A 17901-nucleotide genomic window follows, 5' to 3' on the forward strand; every position below is an offset into this window, starting at 1 on the left:
GTGCCAAGACATTTCAATGACAGAAAGAAAGAACAATCTCTCCAACACATGGTGCCAAGCGACCATGTTAAAAAAGCAAAGCAGGACCTTACCTCACACATGAACAAAATTAACTCAAAATGGATCAAACACCTAAATGTATATCAAAATGATATAAAGCAATGTATAAAAATAGAAATGTAAGCCAGGCACAGTGGCTCATGCTGATAATCCCAACACTTTGGGAGGGTGAGGTGGGACGGTTGCTTGAGGCCAGGAGTTCGAGATCAGCCTGGGCAACATAGTAAGACTCTAAGAAAAAAAAAAATTAAAAAAAATATAGAAATGTACAGGTAAGTCCAAAACTATAAAACTTAGAAGAAAACACACAAGTAAATCTTTTTTTTTTTTTTTTTAATTTGAGACAGAGTCTTGCTCTGTTACCCTGGCTGGAGTACAGTGGGGCTTCCACAGCTGATGCAGCATCAAACTTCTGGATTCAAGCAATCCTCCTGCCTCAGCTTCCCAAGGAGCTAAGGCTACAGGTGTGCACCACACCTGGCTAATTCTATTTTTTGTAGAGATGGGGTCTCGCTATGTTGCCCAGGCTGGTCTTGAACTCCTGGCCTCAAGTGATCCTCCCATCTAGGCCTCACAAAGTGCTGGGAATACAGGCACAAGCCACTGCACCTGAGCAGGAATAAATATATATATATATATATATATATATATATATTTTTTTTTTTTTAAACACAGTCTCACTCTGTCGCCTAGGCTGGAGTGCAGTGGTGCAATCTCGGCTCACTGCAAACTCCGCCTCCCAGGTTCAAGTGATTCTCCTGCCTCAGCCTCCTGAGTAGCTGGGACTATAGGTGTGTGCCACCATACTGGGATAATTTTTGCATTTTTTAGAAGAGACAGGGTTTTACCATATTGGCCAGACTGGTCTCGAACTCCTGACTTTGTAATCCACCCACCTTAGCCTCCCAAAGTGCTGGGATTACAGGCATGAGCCACCATGCCCAGCCAGGAGTAAATCTTTATGATGTTGGGTTAAGCAATGATTTTTTAGCTGTAATATAAAAGTACAAGCACCACCACCACCACCACCACCACCAATAACAATTATTTCTATCAAAATTAAAAAACTTTTGTGCTTCAAATGATACCATCAAGAAAGATAAAAATTCCAGCCAGGCGTAGTGGCTCACGCCTGTAATCCCAGCACTTTGGGAGGCCGAGGTGGGTGGATCACGAGGTCAGGAGATTTTAGACCATCCTGGCTAACACAGTGAAACCCCATCTCTACTAAAAATACGGAAAATTAGCCGGGCGTGGTGGCAGGCACCTGTAGTCCCAGCTACTCGGGAGGCTGAGGCAGGAGAATGGCGTGAACCCAGGAGACGGAGCTTGCAGTGAGCCAAGATCACACCACCGCACTCCAGCCTGGATGATAGAGCGAGACTCTGTCTCAAAAAAATAAAAAAAGAAAAAAAGAAAGATAAAAATTCCAAGGCCTTATGTACTGCAAAAAATAAAGAAAAAAATAACCCACAGAATGGAAGAACACATTTATAAATTGTATATATCTGATCTGGCACTTGTATACAGAATATATAAAAAACACATAACTCAGTCATAAAGGATAAGTAGCCCATTTGAAAAATGGGACAGGATACGAATAGACATTTCTGCAAAGATGATGAACAAATGGTCAACAAACACAAAAAAGATGTTCAACATCATTAGCCATTGGGGAAATACAAATAAAAATCACTGAGATGTCACTTCACATCCACTGAGATGGCTTTTATCAGAAGGATGAACAATCACAAGTATTGTCAAGGATGTGGAAACATTGGAACCTTATGTATCGCTGTGGGAACGTAGAACGGGGCAGCTGCTTTGGAAAACAGTTTGGCATTTCCTCAAAAGTAAACATAGAATTACCATATGACCCAGCAACTACACAAATATTCATAATAGTCAAATGTGGAAACAACTCAAATGCCCAGCAATGGATGAAAGTCTAAAGGAAATGGGGTTGACCCGTACAACAGAACGTCCCTCAGCAATAAAAAGCAACAGAGCTCGGACGCATGCTAGAGCGTACCGGGAAGCAGGATCAGCGCCTGGGACAAGGAGGCTGTGCCCGGGTTCACCACACCCCTCCCATCATCCTCCCCACCGGGCCATCGAGCCTCTGAATCCCACACCTCTGCCATCTCCCCTCAGCCTCAGCCCCACTGTCATTCACCTGAACCACAGGTGGCTCAACCATTTCTGTATTTCCTGCCAGTCTCCTTGATGTGCTCCTGACACAAAAGCCTGGGTGAGGCTTCAAGAAGACTATTTTGGGTGGGCCCTTGGTGCAGTCTGGCTGGCTGTCTCACTTGTCCCACCCCCCACCCTGCTCCAGGCTCCCTGGGCTCCTGCCATCCGGTCCTGCTACCCCAGGGCTGCCACAGGAGCTGATCCCCACCATCTCCTGCAGGCCCCAGACTCAATCTCCCTCCTGGAGGCTTGCCCTGAGCTCCTCATCTAAATGAAGCACGCTAGATTTGCTCTCACAGCCTCATCCCCGTCCTTCAGATCACACACCTCAGTTGCCCACTGTGTGTATCTGTTCCCTGCACTAGACTCAGAGCTTCAAGAGACAAACGCTTTACCCCTGCACTGCCAGCCCCCAGCACCACTGATCAGCACTCAGACCACACACCGCAGTTGCCCACTGTGTGTATCTGTTACCTGCACTAGACTCTGAGCTTCAAGAGACAAATGCTTTACCTCTGCACTACCAGCCCCCAGCACCACTCACCGGCACTCAGTTATCCATGGAATGGATGACCAGAAAGGCACGACCACCCAATCCAGCTCTGACGACGCTGCGTGGTGCTGCTCCCTCCTCCCACACCAGAGACCCCCACCACACACATGTGCTCACACTCAGCACACGCAGTGCTGCCAAGCCTCAGGGCCGCCAAGCTTCTCCCAATACCCAACCAGGGCCCTTCACATACCAAGCACATGCTAATTAATTCCAGTTTGTAAACCCTAATGTCAGTTCTCTCCGTGGCATGAGGCCTATGTCAGGTGTCTCATCCTAATGTCAGTTCTCTCTGTGGCATGAGGCCTATGTCAGGTGTCTCATCCTAATGTCAGTTCTCTCTGTGGAATGAGGCCTATGTCAGGTGTCTCATCCTTGCACCTGGGGCCCATGCCAGGCTCTGCAGGTCACTGACAAGAGTCTCTGCCCTGCAGCATCTCCCAGCCAGGGGCACAGGGTCACCAACAGGCCAATTCTGCAATGACTTACCATTTAAAATACATCAGAATGCGTCAAGGGTGGATAATAACTTCACATAAGTTCTGATGTTTTCCGCAAAAGAAATGAACGAATAAAGCTGGAGTTACAAAGAAGCTATTGCCAACCCCTTCACTCTCCCTAACTGCATGTTGACTCCGAAGGTGGGGCTCAAGCTGAGAAGTGCTCCCCTTCAGGAGACAGTCTCACTCTACACGCTGCAAACACCAGCCTCCCACCTGCTCACTGACCCCGAGATGCCTGCTCACCTGGGCTCTCGCCAGGCACTCCAGTCACACAGAGCTGCTGGCTCCGGCTGCACATCCCTCCCGCCTGAGGTGCGCTCTTTTTGCGCCTGGTGAATGGCCCAAGGCTCAGCTGCCGATATTCCTCCTTTCCAGACAAGACACCCCTTCTCCAGAAAGCCTACCTGAACTCCACACCCCTCCCGGCCAGCCACCCTAGGGTTCTCCCTATGACCCCAGGCACACAGCCACCTCTGCTGTCCACAGGATGTTAGCACAACTCACTCCCGTGTCCCCCACCAGAGGCCTGGTCTGTCTCCTCCCTGTCGGGGGTATCTGACTGGCAAGTGGTTGGCACATACAGGCGACAGTAGAGATAGGGGCGAGATGAGTGTGGGTGGGCCTGGCAAACACAAGACCAGGTGTGAGAGCCCTGCCAGAGCAATGGAGACGGGCTCTGCCCAAGTGAGGCTCATCCTGGGTCCCAGCGGCCTTGGGCAGAAAGCCCCACACTGTTCCTGGACGCCGTCTGTGATTCCGGCACATGCTGTAAACGAGGGTCTCAGGGACGTCACAGCACTACCCCCTCCCAGATGTAGGAATTTCCACAGCACGGCGGAATTCTGAATAGAAAATAAAAGGTCAACACAGCTGCAATTAAATAGAAACAGCACCTAGAGTTTCAGAAGCTGCTCCCCTTTATCAGCCACACATGCAGCAGGCAGTCAGATTCCGGGAAAACTTACACTGCAGAGGCTTCAGCACAGCTCTGAGTGCCAGGAGGAACATGCTGGCCACCACTGTGATCACAGGGAATGCTTGAAGGGACTGTAACGGAAAACCACTAGGAGTATCTCAAGGCTAACAGTAAACTCAACCCACGAAGGAAGCATCAGCCACTCTGCCTGGACAGTGTTGGGGCCTCTAGTAGTTTAAAGTAATAATCAAGAGAAAAAGCAGAAAAGATGAAAGGAGCACGGCAAGAAAGGAAAATAGACTTAAACATTGTTGGCCAGACAAGGGGTTCTGGACCCTGTGTCCAGCGCCCTGGCTGCCAGGAGCTGGGGAGACAGTGGTGCTCCCACGCCTCACATCTGTCTACACTGCCATCAACTGTGCTCTGTGTGCGCTTAGACCAGCCTGCAAGAGGCTGGTTCATCAGCCTCTTAGTGTTGACATTAATTTTTAAAACTCCTATTATACACAAATAACAGTAATTTACAGAACCCACTGAGACTCAGCCATTCTTCAGCTTCACATCAACCTTGAACAAATAAGCAGGACAAGCATCTTATCTGCAGATGAGAGCTCGAGTGCTTAACTCACTTATCTGCGCTCAATCACACAGGCAGCGATTAAGTCAATGTTTAACTCAAGTCTTCTGCACGGAGACCAGTGTAGCATCTGCTACCACCTGAAATTTGACACTGATCAGGGGCCAGGCACAGTGGTTCATGCCTGTAATCCCAGCACTTTGGGAGACAAGAAGCGGGAGGATCACTTGAGCCCAAGAGTTCAAAACCAGCCTGGGTAACAGGGTGAAATCCTGCCTCTACAAAAATTACAAAAATTAGCTGGGCACGGTGACATGCACCTATTGTTCCAGCTACTTGGAAGGCTGAGGCAGGAGGATCACTTGAGCCCAGGAGGTCAAAGATACAGTGAGCAGAGATCATGCCACTGCCCCCTGGCATGCGTGATAGATCGAGAACCTGTCTCAAAAAAAAAAAAAAAAGAGGAAGAAAGAAAAGAAACTGATCAGGGACTCATCGCCTTGCCACAGCCCCCAGGAACACATCGGCACCAAGGCCCTCTGTGGGCATGCAGCCTTCTGACTCTCACCTTGGAATGTTCTCTTCTGAAAAATCCTAGTCACTCCTGTTTTTAACAGCTTCACTGAGATAGAATTCACATTACATACAATTCACCCAATTAAAGTATATGATTTTAGGTTATTTTTAGTATATTCACAGATATGTGCACGTTCACCACAGTCAACTTTAAAATATTTTCATTATGCTAAAAGAAATTCCATACCTCTTGGCTGTCATCCCCCAGCCCTTGGCAACCACTAATCTACTTTCTATCTCTACAGATTCACTTCTTCTGGACACTTCACATAAACGGAATTGTCATGAGATCCTTGGGGTGTTGCTTCAGCAGCCAGAAGCCGCTGTGGCCAGTGGCACCTTCTGCCTGAGTATTGCTCATGCCCACTGGGATCATTCCACCCACTCAGCCTGGCAGGCTGTGCTCAGCTCGCACTACCGGCCCAGATCCCACACCTGCCAAGTGCAAGCCAGGCGCAAAGTGGCAAGGGGTGTGTGGGCAAGCAAGCGCTGGGTCAGGCCACCGTGCATAGCCAGGCATGCCGGCTGCAGTGGGGCAGGCTTCTCCAGGTGCCAGCTCTGCGCGAGGCTGCGGCTTGACCAGATGTACGGCACGTGGCTTCCACTGTGGGCACCTGTATCTGGATGAGGGGAATGCAGTGGTATTCGGAAGCCTGGAGATGCCGGGAACCACAGAACCCCAAAGAGGGTGTCACAGCCCTGGCTTGAGGAGACCCTAGGTCTGGGATCCCCAAAGTACTGCAGCTCTTCTCTCCTTTTCATTACCTGCAACGTGGTGAGTGGTGGGGGGCAGTGGTCGGGGGAGTGTGTGTTTCAGCCCTGTTTGTGTTGCAGCTCATTTAGTCCCGCCATTCAGCAGGTCCCAAGTTCTTGTCACATGTCCAGGAAGAATGAGGTATGTGAACAACTGGAGAGTAAGCAAGGTGGAGAGGAGCTTCACTGTGCGACAGAACAGCTCTCGGGAGACCCACAGTGGGTAGCTCCTTTCCGCATACGGGTTGTCCTGACGACTGTTCAGGTCTCAGCAGAGAGGAGACTCGGACTGGTTAGCGCCTATCCTATCTGCAGGCAGGCTGTCCTGTTGTTTGCCTGAGTCTGGCTGAGTCCAGGGTTTTTATGGGCTTCAGGGGGGAGAAAGTACGTGCTGATTAGTTCATGGGTGGCCGTGGGCAAGCCCAGAAAAAGCACCATAAACTCTTACTCTGGTCCATGGAACTGGCAGCCCAGCCCCCAGGCTTCAGGCTGTCCCTGACTTGAACATGGGGCCTCACCAGGGACCTGCTCCTTTCCACTCAGGAGCCTGTCTGCCTCCTGCTGCCATCAACCTGCCGTCCGTGGTGTCCAGGCTATTCGTGCTGAGGGGCTCCTGCAGGCCTGAGCCAAGCTGCCCTCAGCCCCTCCTTGGGCTCCTTCCTGTGCTCACTCGTCGGCACCCAAAGTCCAAAGGCGGCCGAGAAGGCAGGGGGCCGGCATGTCAGTTTTGCCCCAAGTGCATGCACATCTGGCCAGGTTGCAACAGTGCCTGGGCTCAGCCTCAACTTTGTTCCAAAACTGACGTCGGCACCAGGAGCAGAGAGAGGCCAGGCAGTGGGAGCAGGCTGGCCTGCTTCTGAGTCTGCAGGGGAAGGGGGGCTTCCTGAGTCCCCGAGAAAGCAGGGATGTCTGGGTCCATAGCCACAGCTGGACAGCTGCAGCTGTGCCCAGGAGGGCCAGGCTCCCACCCCTCCAACTTGGAAGGGGGTGCGGCTCCTGCCTGTTCCCAGTTCCCACCAGCTCCGTGGACCATGCAGCCCCAGGCCTCCCCAGCTGCAGCCAGCGTCATGGCAGCAGCCACTCCAGACAAGCCACCAATGCCATTAGAATCATACAGTGTGTTTCCAGCTTCTTTCACTTAGCATTTTTTTTTTTTTTTTGAGACAGAGTCTTAACTCTGTCGCCAGGCTACAGTGCAGTGGCATGATCTCGGCTAACTGTAACCTCTGCCTCCCGGTACACCACTGTGTCCGGAATTGGCGGGTTCTTGGTCTTGCTGACTTCAAGAATGAAGCCGCGGACCCTCGCGGTGAGTGTTACAGCTCTTAAAGATGGTATGTCCGGAGTTTGTTCCTTCTGGTGGGCTTGTGGTCTTGCTGACTTCAGGAGTGAAACTGCAGACCTTCGTGGTTAGTGTTACAGTTCTTAAAGGAGGTGCATCTGGAGTTGTTCATTCCTTCTGGTGGGTTTGTGGTCTCGCTGGCCTCAGGAGTGAAGCTGCAGACCTTGGCGGTGAGTGTTACAGTTCATAAAGGTAGCGTGTCCAGGGTTGTTCCTTCCTCCTGTCAGGAGTTGTTCTTCCCTCCCAGTGGGTTCCTGGTCTTGCTGGCTTCAGGAGTGAAGCTGCAGACCTTCGCGGTGAGTGTTACAGCTCATAAAGGCGGCGTGGACCCAAAGAGTGAGCACCAGCAAGATTTAGTGCAAAGAGCGAAAGAACAAAGCTACCACAGCATGGAAGGGGACCCCAGCCGATTGCCGCTGCTGGCTTGGGTGGCCTCCTTTTAGTCCCTTATCTGGCTCCACCCACATCCTACTGATAGGTCCATTTTACAGAGAGCTGATTGGCCCATTTTACAGAGAGCTGATTGGTCCGTTTTGACAGGGTGCTGATTACAAACCTTCAGCTAAACACAGAGTGCTGATTGGTGCATTTACAATACTTTAGCTAGACACAAAAGTTCTCCAAGTCCCCACTAGATTAGCTAGACACAGAGCACTGATTGGTGCATTTACAAACCTTGAGCTAGACACAGGGTGCTTGACTGGTGCGTTTACAAACCTTGAGCTAGACACAGAGTGCTGATTGGTGCGTTTACAAACCTTTAGGTAGACATAGACTACTGATTGGTGTGTTTACAAACCTTTAGCTAGACAGAAAAGTTCTCCAAGTCCCCACCCCACCCAGAAGCCCAGCCGGCTTCACCTCTCAATGGTGGGACTTTGCCCGGGCACTCCAGCACTTAGCCCGGGCACTCTAGCAGCCCAGAGGGAGCTCCTCCCAGATCAAGCCCAGCAGGCGCCAGCCACAGCCCCGGCTCCCGCCCACGCCTCTCCCTCTACACCTCCCTGCGAGCAGAGGGAGCCGGCTCCGGCCTCGGCCAGCCCCAGAGAGAGGCCCCCACAGCGCAGCAGCAGGCTGAAGGGCTCCTCGAGCGTGGCCAGAGCGGACGCCGAGGAGGCGCCGAGCGCGAGCGAGTGCTGCTAGCACGTTGTCACCTCTCATCTCCACGCCCAGCTAATTTTTGTATTTTTAGTATAGACAGGGTTTCACCATGTTGGTCAGGATGGTCTCCATCTCTTGACCTTGTGATCCGCCCGCCTCGGCCTCCCAAAGTGCTGGGATTAGAGGCCTGAGCCACTGCGCCTGGCCTGCATATTTTTAAGGTTCACACACGTTATAACATGAATCAGTAACTCACTTCCTTTTATTGCCAAATAATATTCCATTGCAGGAATGGATCACATTGTGTTTATCCATTCATCCGTTGATGGACATTTAGGTTGTCTCCACTTTCTGGCTGCTGTGAACACTCATGGACAAGTTTCTGCGTGGACGTGTATATTTCCAGTCACTCAACCAAAAGAACACACAAAAGGTGAACCAGTTTCCAACTGAGACACTCATTTAATTTGACCTACTATATTATTTAAAATATAGAGAGATGAGATAATTAGGAGAAATAAATGACCAAAGGAAGTGCAGAAATAAAGACACTAAGAGACAAAAGCAAACCCTGATGTGACGGAATAAACGGTGATTGAAGAAAGAGATGCTATTTCTAAAATGGGTCCTACAGGTACATTTGCGAAACACTGTGCCTATAGCCTTGCTCGTAACTGCACGAAAATTCCACAGCACCTCCATACAGCCGAATACAGTGCAGCCATGGAAAGAATGTACTGGAAAATGTACTGATATGGAAAGATCTCTCAAACATAGTTGAAAAAGGCAAGGTTCAGAAACTTTTTAAAAAGAAAAGGGTAAGGAAAAAAAAGAACACATACACTTGTTTGCTTGCAAAGTTACAAAGTATCTCTAGAAGGACACACAAGAAGCTGGTCCAGCAAAGCTTCCAGGGGAACCAGGTTCCAGGGTAGAGACTAGGAGGCTTCACTGAGCTCCCTTTGTACTTTTGAACCACGTATATTATCTGCTCAAAAATGTTAATAAACAAAATTGAAACTTTCTAGGAAGCAAAAATAAAGAGAATCTGTGAGAATCCAGACATTTATACTTAGGAAAGCAAGTTACAAGAGAGGCCCAGGAAGATGGAAGCAGTGGACGTGGGAAATGTGTCAAGGAGTCCCTCCTCCTGCTGCGCCAGCCATTCTCTGAGGGCAACTCCCCATCCTAAACCCAATCATCTTTACTGAAGCCAGTGCTCAAAGAAAATGTTGCAATCTGCAGCAAGACATTCAGAACACAAGCAGCCAGGTGCCATGGCTCATGTCTACAATCCCGGCACTTTCTGAGGCCAAGGTGGGAGGATCACTTGAGCCCAGGAGATGGAGGCTGCAGTGAGCTGTGATCATACCACTGCACTCCAGCCTGGGCAACCCACCCTGACTCTCTCTAAAAAAAAAAAAAGAAAATACAAATGTATCTGTTGCCCTCAAGGACTTCCCAGTCCGGAGGGGAGAAAATATTATGTGATTGTGCAGTGACCAAAAGCACCACCTAGAGCACTACGAGAGGGGGTGGAGCACCTGAGGACAAGGCAGCGATCCAGGAGGCGCTCCCACGGACATTACCTGAGTCTGAGTCAAAGGGCTGAAGGAACCGGTGAACTTGGCTTAGTTTTGGAAGGAGGGACGCCAAGAAAGGCTTGGCCCATGACCACATGGCAGTTTTTCTGGAGAGCAGAGTAGGTTGGGGTCACGCAGCGCTGTGGAGCATGGCCCAGGAAGCACTGGGGAGCCAGGGAGGAGAGCCAGGCAGCAGAGTCACTCGCCTAGACGCTCTGAGCCTGGCGCCATCCTGTGCACTGTAGGATTTCAACAGCATCCCTGGCCTCCACAAATCCTTGGCCATCCCTTCCTAGTTGGGACAACCAAAAATGTCTCCAAATATTGCCAAATGTGGCACGGGGGCGGGGAGTGGTGTCAGAATCACCCCTGGGGAGACCACTGCCCTGTGTGGCAGAGACAGGGGAGTGGCTCAAGGCTGCGGCAGGGGAGCCCCAGGAAGCACAGCCTAGTGCAGGAGGGACATGGCGCAGGTCCCGCTCAGGCAGGGGTTCTGATCACTGTTCAGGGGGAACTAGCAAGAGGACCTGGAGCCGTACCGCATGGCAGCTCGCATGGCAGCTGAGAGGAGGACCCAGCATGCCAAACTTCTAGGTGGTGACTAAGCAGATGGAGGTCCCAAAGTCCCAAAGGGTTGAGGCCAGAAGTGAACATGGGTGCTGAGTCTGAGCCGCCTCAGGGGCTCTCGTGCATGGTGGCCAGCTCCAGCGACCAGCGTCTGCGGCTGAGGGGAGACATCCAGCTGCACCTTCAGTCATCGTGAGATGGCCCAGACAGCAGGTGCGGGCTCCTTAGCTCTATTCAGCACAGCGTCCGAGCAGGGGCTCACCCTTCCCCACAAGAAGGCTGTGCGTCACACCCTGCTTTGGTCCGTGGACCCTGAGATGCCAGTCCAGGATAGTGCTGGAAAAGACACTAGGTTTCTGCCACTCTCTTGCCATAAAAACAGCATGTGCCATATAAGGCCTGGTCCTGGGTCTGGAAATGAAGACTCTTGGAAAAGAGTCACAAGCAAATGAAACGCGAGCAGGAATCAGCCTCTGCTGCTGTGAGCGCTGCAGTGCTGGGGTTGCTACTGCAACTCGCCCTGGAGAAAGCTGTCCAGTAAACTCCCGGATTTGGATTTCTTCCTTCACCAACCCATCCTACAGGACATCGCCAATTAAATCTCCCTAAACCATTAATCAGGACATCCCCTGCTCACAAACCTGCCTGCAGTGGCTCCTGTTAGCTAGAAAATTAAAATCTAGGCCGGGCGCAGTGTCTCATGCCTGTAATCCCAGCACTTTGGGAGGCTGAGGCGGGCAGATCACGAGGTCTGGAGATCGAGACCATCCTGGCTAACACGGTGAAACCCCGTCTCTACTAAAAATACAAAAAAATTAGCCAGGCGTGGTGGTGGGCGCCTGTAGTCCCAGCTACTTGGGAGGCTGAGGCAGGAGAATGGCGTGAACCCGGGATGCGGAGCTTGCAGTGAGCCGAGATCGCACCACTGCACTCCAGCCTGGACGACAGAGCAAGACTCCATCTCGAAAACAAAAAGAAAATTAAAATCTAAAGCCTTTAACTGTAATTCAAAGACCTTCTCATTATGACCCTTATCTCCCATTATTCCTTACACAACCTTTAAACCGCTAGAAACCACACATAACCAACCTTCTCACCTTTGCTCCCAAAATGTGAAAATACTTCTGTCTGCAGTGCTATGTCCCTACTCTTCCCTCTTCACATCCCACTGAGTACGGTTCAGCTAGAAGACCACCTCGTCTTGAAGCCTCCCTTCACTGCTGCGGCTCCCTGCAATTATCTCCCCTTTAAACTTCTAAAGCAAACTTTTCTGTAAATGGGCCAGATAACAAAGGGTTTAGGCTTTGCGGGCCACACAGCCTCTGCACAAGGAGTCGGTTCAGCCAGAGCAGCCATGGACAATACAGAAATAAACAGGTGCGGCTGTTGAATAAAACCTCATTTACAAAAACAGGCAGAGGAGTCTGCCAGTGGGGCTGCAGTGTACTGACCCCTGGTCTGGAGCACGGGTTAGGCCTTTAATCACAGAAGGACTCATATCTGTAGCAGATTTTTTCTTTTTAAGCTCCCTGAAAGCATGTCTGTGGCACTACAATGTAAGTACAACTGAGTATAAATTAGATGTTCGATTTTAAAACTACAAAACAATACTTGGAAAACACTTGCATAAAAAATTGAAAAAAAATTATTAATGCTAAATATTATGGTTCTTCCCACAGAAATCCAAAAACGCAAAAGAAAAGGAGGGGAAAGACACACCAAATGTTGCACCAAGAAAAATTCCACCCAATGGATCATAATAGCGGCCATAATCTCTTTTCACAATACACGAACTGTGTCAAAGACTGGTACGAGTTTCATAACAAGATTATCAATGGAGGGGGGTGCTATTTCATGTTAACAAAACTCACACATGTATGATAATAAAATTATTTTGTCACCATCACATTTCAGGGGGTTAGCAGGATGGCAGGCACCAGTGACCAACATGAGTTTTAGGGACGACTACCCCTGCAAAATCCTGGTCTCAGGTGTCTTGATACCAAACACAGCAGATGTGGCAGAGGAGTTGGCGTGCAGACCAGCTGAGGAGGAGGACCACAGCAGGTGGAAACAGTGTGGCCAGGGCATGGAAGTCAGGGTCATACTCAATCTCAGGGCAGAGCAAAGACCTGTCAGATAAACTTCGGAACAAGTCTAAGTGGCAGATGAAAGACACAACAAAGCAAGCACAGTGGCAGCAGAGACAGCCAGTGTCAGAGGGTAAGGATTTCACTTGCTGAAGCAAGAAAGGTAACGAGAAGGGACAGGAGACAAGCCAGGCAGGGTAGTCCAGCTCTGCGAGGGAGTCTGTCCAGCTCTGCGAGGGAGTCTGCTCCACAGGCTGAACACCAGAGTCTGCTCTTTTGAGCCATGCCTTGTGGTGTCTTTATAGGACACCCGCAAAGCTAACTGTGAGACGGATCACATAAGGTCTATGACGCAGGACTGTGAGTCAATGAAGAGGCACAGCAGAGAGGCTTTGCTAGTAGAAGTAGGTGTCTCAATATAAGAGCGTATTTCATGGACTTTTTTTCAACAGCACCAAAGAAGCCAGTACAAGCCTACCAGGAGGCTGCATTCTCTAAACTACTGTTGATAAATTGTTCAAGGACATGCCAACTCTCCATGTAGCATGCAGCTTCCACAGCCCATCCCAGCAGAGAGGTAGGAGACAAAGCTGGGATGGGCATTTAAAAATCTATTTTAGGCTATTTGTGTTACCACTCTCTAAACATTAAATATTCTCACCTTAAATGTCACAAATCTCAAAACACTCTACTAAACGTGGAAGGGTTTTCCCTAATCTTTGTGTCACACAATATAAAGGTGATGAGATGTGATTTTCTAAGGTAAAGCTAAAATACAGAGGGAAGAGGTGACCAGACTTGAGGACCATCTCCTTGAGAAATATGGGGAATCTTTCCACTATGTTCTGAAGCAAGTTAAATCTTACTTCTCGACCAGGCGCAGTGGCTCACGCCTGTAATCCAAGCACTTTGGGAGGCCGAGGTGGGCGGATCACGAGGTCAGGAGATTGAGACCATCCTGGCTAACACCGTGAAACCCCATCTCTACTAAAAATACAAAAAAATTAGCCGGGCGTGGTGGCGCGCGCCTGTAGTCCCAGCTACTTGGGAGGCTGAGGCAGGAGAATGGCATGAACCCGGGAGGCGGAGCTTACAGCGAGCCCAGATCTCACCACGGCACTCCAGCCTGGGCGACAGAGCAAGACTCCGTCTCAAAAAAAAAAAAAAAAAAAAAGGCCAGGCGCGGTGGCTCACTCCTGTAATCCCAGCACTTTGGGAGGCTGAGGCGGGCAGATTACGAGGTCAGGATATCGAGACCATCTTGGCTAACATGGTGAAACCCCGTTTCTACTAAAAATACAAAAAATTAGCCGGGCGCAGTGGCAGGCGCCTGTAGTCCCAGCTACTCGGGAGGCTGAGAAAGGAGAATGGCGTGAACCTGGGAGGTGGAGCTTGCAGTGAGCAGAGATCACACCACGGCACTCCAGCCTGGGCAACAGAGCAAGACTCTGTCTCAAAAAAAAAAAAAAAAATCTTACTTCTCACAACAGCTTAGCAGGCAGAATGTTACACTGCTGGTGATTCCACCTTCTCACTTTCTGTTATGTCCTCCCTGTCACTTAATGTTTATTTTAATAAATCACCTTTTCTGTTGCAAGGATAATACTGAGAAGTATAACAACAACGGCAGGCTGGGCGCAGTGGCTCACGCCTGTAATCACAATACTTTGGGAAGCCAAGGCAAGTGGATCACTTGAGCTCAGGAGTTTGAGACCAGTCTGGGTGACATGGCAAAACCCATCTCTACAAACAAAACCGAACAAAAAAATTAGCCAGGTGTGGTGACACACACCTGTAGTCCCAGCTACTTGGGAGGCTAAGGTGGGAGGATGCCTTGAGCCCAGGAGGTTGAGGCTGCAGTGAGCCATGATCGCACCACTGCACTCCAGCCTGGCCAGCAGAGTGAGACCCTGTCTCAAAAACAAGCAAAAACTGGCTGGGCGCGGTGGCTCACGCCTGTAATCCCAGCACTTTGGGAAGCCGAGGCGGACAGAGCGAAACTCTGTCTCAAAAATTAAAAATAAAAATAAAATAAAATATTCTTTTTTTTTTTTTTTTTTTTGAGACAGTCTCGCTCTGTCGCCCAGGCTGGAGTGCAGTGGCACAATCTCGGCTCACTGCAAGCTCCGCCTCCTGGGTTCACGCCATTCTCCTGCCTCAGCCTCCCGAGTAGCTGGGACTACAGGCGTGAGCCACCACACCCAGCTAATTTTTGTATTTTTAGTAGAGACGGGGTTTCACCATGTTGGTTAGGCTGATCTTGAACTCCTGACCTCGAGCGATCTGCTCGCCCCAGCTTCCCAAAGTGCTGGCATTACAGGCGTGAGCCACTGCACCTGGCCATTTTTCTCTAAGAACGTCTTAAAACAATCTTATATAATAATTCATCTAAGTATGTGAGGCTTGTCTCTCTTTTACCTTTATAAACATGTGTTCATCCAAATATGACCTCAGCTTTCTTGTGTGAGAAACCAGCGCCACAGACTTCTAGCTTAACGTAAACTGGAAGTTTACATTACATTGGCAGTGCTGGGGAAACCAAAGACCCACTGACCCAGCACATGCACCCCAGAAGCACCAGATCTTGGCGGTAATAACAATTCCTAACTTTCTAGAACACAATGTGCCAGGAACAAAGTGTTTCACAAGTCTTAATTGACTGAGTCCTCAAAACAACCCTATGAGGCCAATATTATTAGTGTTCCCATTTTACAGATGAGAAGCCAAAGGCACAGAGACCTTGCCGAAGACCACAAAGCCAGTAAACAGAAGAGTCGCGACTCAGAGGCGGGCAGCCTGGCTCCAGAACCCGCCCTCCTGTCCACTCTGCTCCCCTGCCTCTCAGCAAGACAGCTGGCTAGACCAAGTGCAGGGAGCGAGGCGCCACCCCCATTCATTCACTCCAAGCATTTATGGCTACAGAGCCTGCGCCCAGGGCGGTTTATGGAATGAGTCTCCTCGATTTACAGCCACACCTCCTATCAAATCGCCTTTCCCTCCCCCGGCGCGAGAATCGCACCTTGCTCCTTGTGGATTGGGCGCTGCCGACGGAACCACCTGCTGTCTATAGAGGGCACCTAGGACGCAGCGTCCAATTCCCCTCACTGGCTTCAAAAGACAAATCTCGGTATTGTTGCACCAGGACGCACGAGAAGCCTCACCACTGTAGGTTTTTCAGCAGAGGTCACTGGAGGTCTGGCTAAACCCTTACAGCACTGAGGGGGAGGGGGCCCGGCTGCGTTTCCCAAGCTGCGCAGCGCCCACAGCAGCTGCTGGTGGGAAGCGGCTCGGAACACACCCACAGCTGCCAAGGAGCCGGCTGCACGTTTTAAAATAAAAAACGTCCTGGGCCCCAAAATGCACAGCCTGCCTCGCTCGCAGCCCTGGGCACGGAACGCCGCCTCCACCCACAGCACTCCAGCAACTGGGAAGCAACCGAGGAAATTCCAGCTCGGGGGGCAACGGGGAGAGGAAGGCTCCGAGCGCCAGAGCCCCAGCCCGCGCCTGCCGCAGAGGCGAGGCCGCAGAGCCCACCCGCAGGCGGCCATGACCCCACCTGGAGACGCCCATGTCCGCTCCCTGCGCCCCGGGGACAAAGCCCGAGGCTGCACCGCAGCGCACCGCAGCGCACCGCAGCCCTGCACCCGGGCCGCCCTTCAGGACGCGGGCACCAGCCCCGACCGGCGGGCACCCACCTTGTCCCCACTCCGAAGGCGCCCGAGAATGCGGCCAGTGCCCCGAGCTCAGGCTGGGCACACGTGCACCCACACCCACCACGGGCGGGGTCCCCTCACACCCCCCTCGGGCAGGGGCACACTCACACCCACCTAGGGCCAGGCACACACCCCCCTCGGGCAGGAGCACACTCACACCCCCCCTGGGGCCGGACACACCCACACTCCCCTCGGGCCGGGCACACTCATACCCACCGTGGACAGGGGCACACTCACTCTGGAGAGGGGCACACCCACACCCACACTGGGGCCGGGCACACTCACACCCACCTAGGGCAGGGACACAACCCACCCTGGACAGGGTACAGTCACACCCACTTCGGGACGGGCACACGCGCACTCACCCACCCTCGCACTCCCAGCCCGGCCCGTCGGCGCGCACCCGGGCCCCGCGCGGCCTTGGCACCTCGAGCCTCCGCGCCCCCCCCCCCCGGCCCGGCCCCGCACACCCACGCCCCCTCCCTCCACGGCCCAGTCACAGCCCCTCCCGCCGCTGCAGTCGCCGCGGGCCTGGATTCCTCGCGCTGCCGGGCCTGGAGCCTCCGCCGAGGCTGGGCCAGCACCACGGGGACCGCAGCGCCGGCCCCTCCGCCATCTTCCCGGCCCGCGCCGCCCACCGCCCGCTGCCCGCGCTCTCACCGGCCGGCTGCGCGCGGGCCGCGCCGCCACAGTCCCTCATCCCGGCCCGCGCGACGCGCGTGAGCCGCCCGCCGCTCCCCGGCCTCTCTGCTGCTCCGCCGCCGCTGCCGCGGCAGCCCGTGCTGTCGGCGTCCTCCGCCGCCGCCGCCGCCGCCGCCGGCCCAGTGCGCGGCGGCCGCGCGTCCTCCCGTCACCAAGCGCAACCCCCCGCCTCCGGCTCCGCCCCCGCGGCGGACACCACCCGCCGCCAGGGGGCACTGCCTCGCGAGGCCGCATAAGGCATGCGCTGGCGCGCGGCATGCCGGGAGCCGGAGTCCCGCGGAGGGCGCGCGCGGCATGCTGGGAGCCGCCTGGCCCCGCCCCGCCGCCGCGCCAGAGGCTTCCCGCGCGGACCTACCCTGTGAGTTAGCGGTGTCTTCCCGTGTCTTTTGGTGCAGAGCAGTTACCATCTGACACGTCTCGGTGTGGTTTGGTGTAATTTTGCCCTCTCAAACCACGTTGGGCTTCCCAAGTCTGAGATTTCACTTTTCTTCAACTCTGGAAATACAGCCATTCTTCTCAAAACGTGGGCTGCCCTGTTCCTCAGTCCTTCTTGTGGCGGCTCGTGTCTCTTCACCTCCTGTTATTCTCACCTTTTTAGTCCTGTCACCTTTACTCGGTAATTCACTCAGCTGCAGCTCGACTAGTGCTCTATTCGGCGTTTTCTAATCTGCA

General features: G+C 52.3%; 1 protein-coding gene across 5 annotated transcripts in view; it reads right to left on the reverse strand.

Annotated features, from left to right (window-relative positions):
- ARHGAP39 (Rho GTPase activating protein 39) overlaps positions 1-17357 on the reverse strand; it is a 154400-nt gene extending 137043 nt beyond the window's left edge. For 3 of the 5 annotated variants that reach the window (XM_054519299.2, XM_024251611.3, XM_054519296.2), the window contains exon 1: positions 17188-17352. The gene's annotated coding sequence lies outside the window, so the exon portion shown is untranslated. Of the gene's footprint in view, positions 1-17187 lie in introns of all 5 variants that reach the window. The other 2 variants (XM_024251610.3, XM_024251609.3) reach the window with 1 other exon arrangement.
- Positions 17358-17901: the final 544 nt, after the last annotated feature.

This window comes from Pongo abelii, chromosome 7 (assembly GCF_028885655.2).
Source record: "Pongo abelii isolate AG06213 chromosome 7, NHGRI_mPonAbe1-v2.0_pri, whole genome shotgun sequence".
In the NCBI taxonomy this organism is placed as follows: Eukaryota; Metazoa; Chordata; class Mammalia; order Primates; family Hominidae; genus Pongo; species Pongo abelii.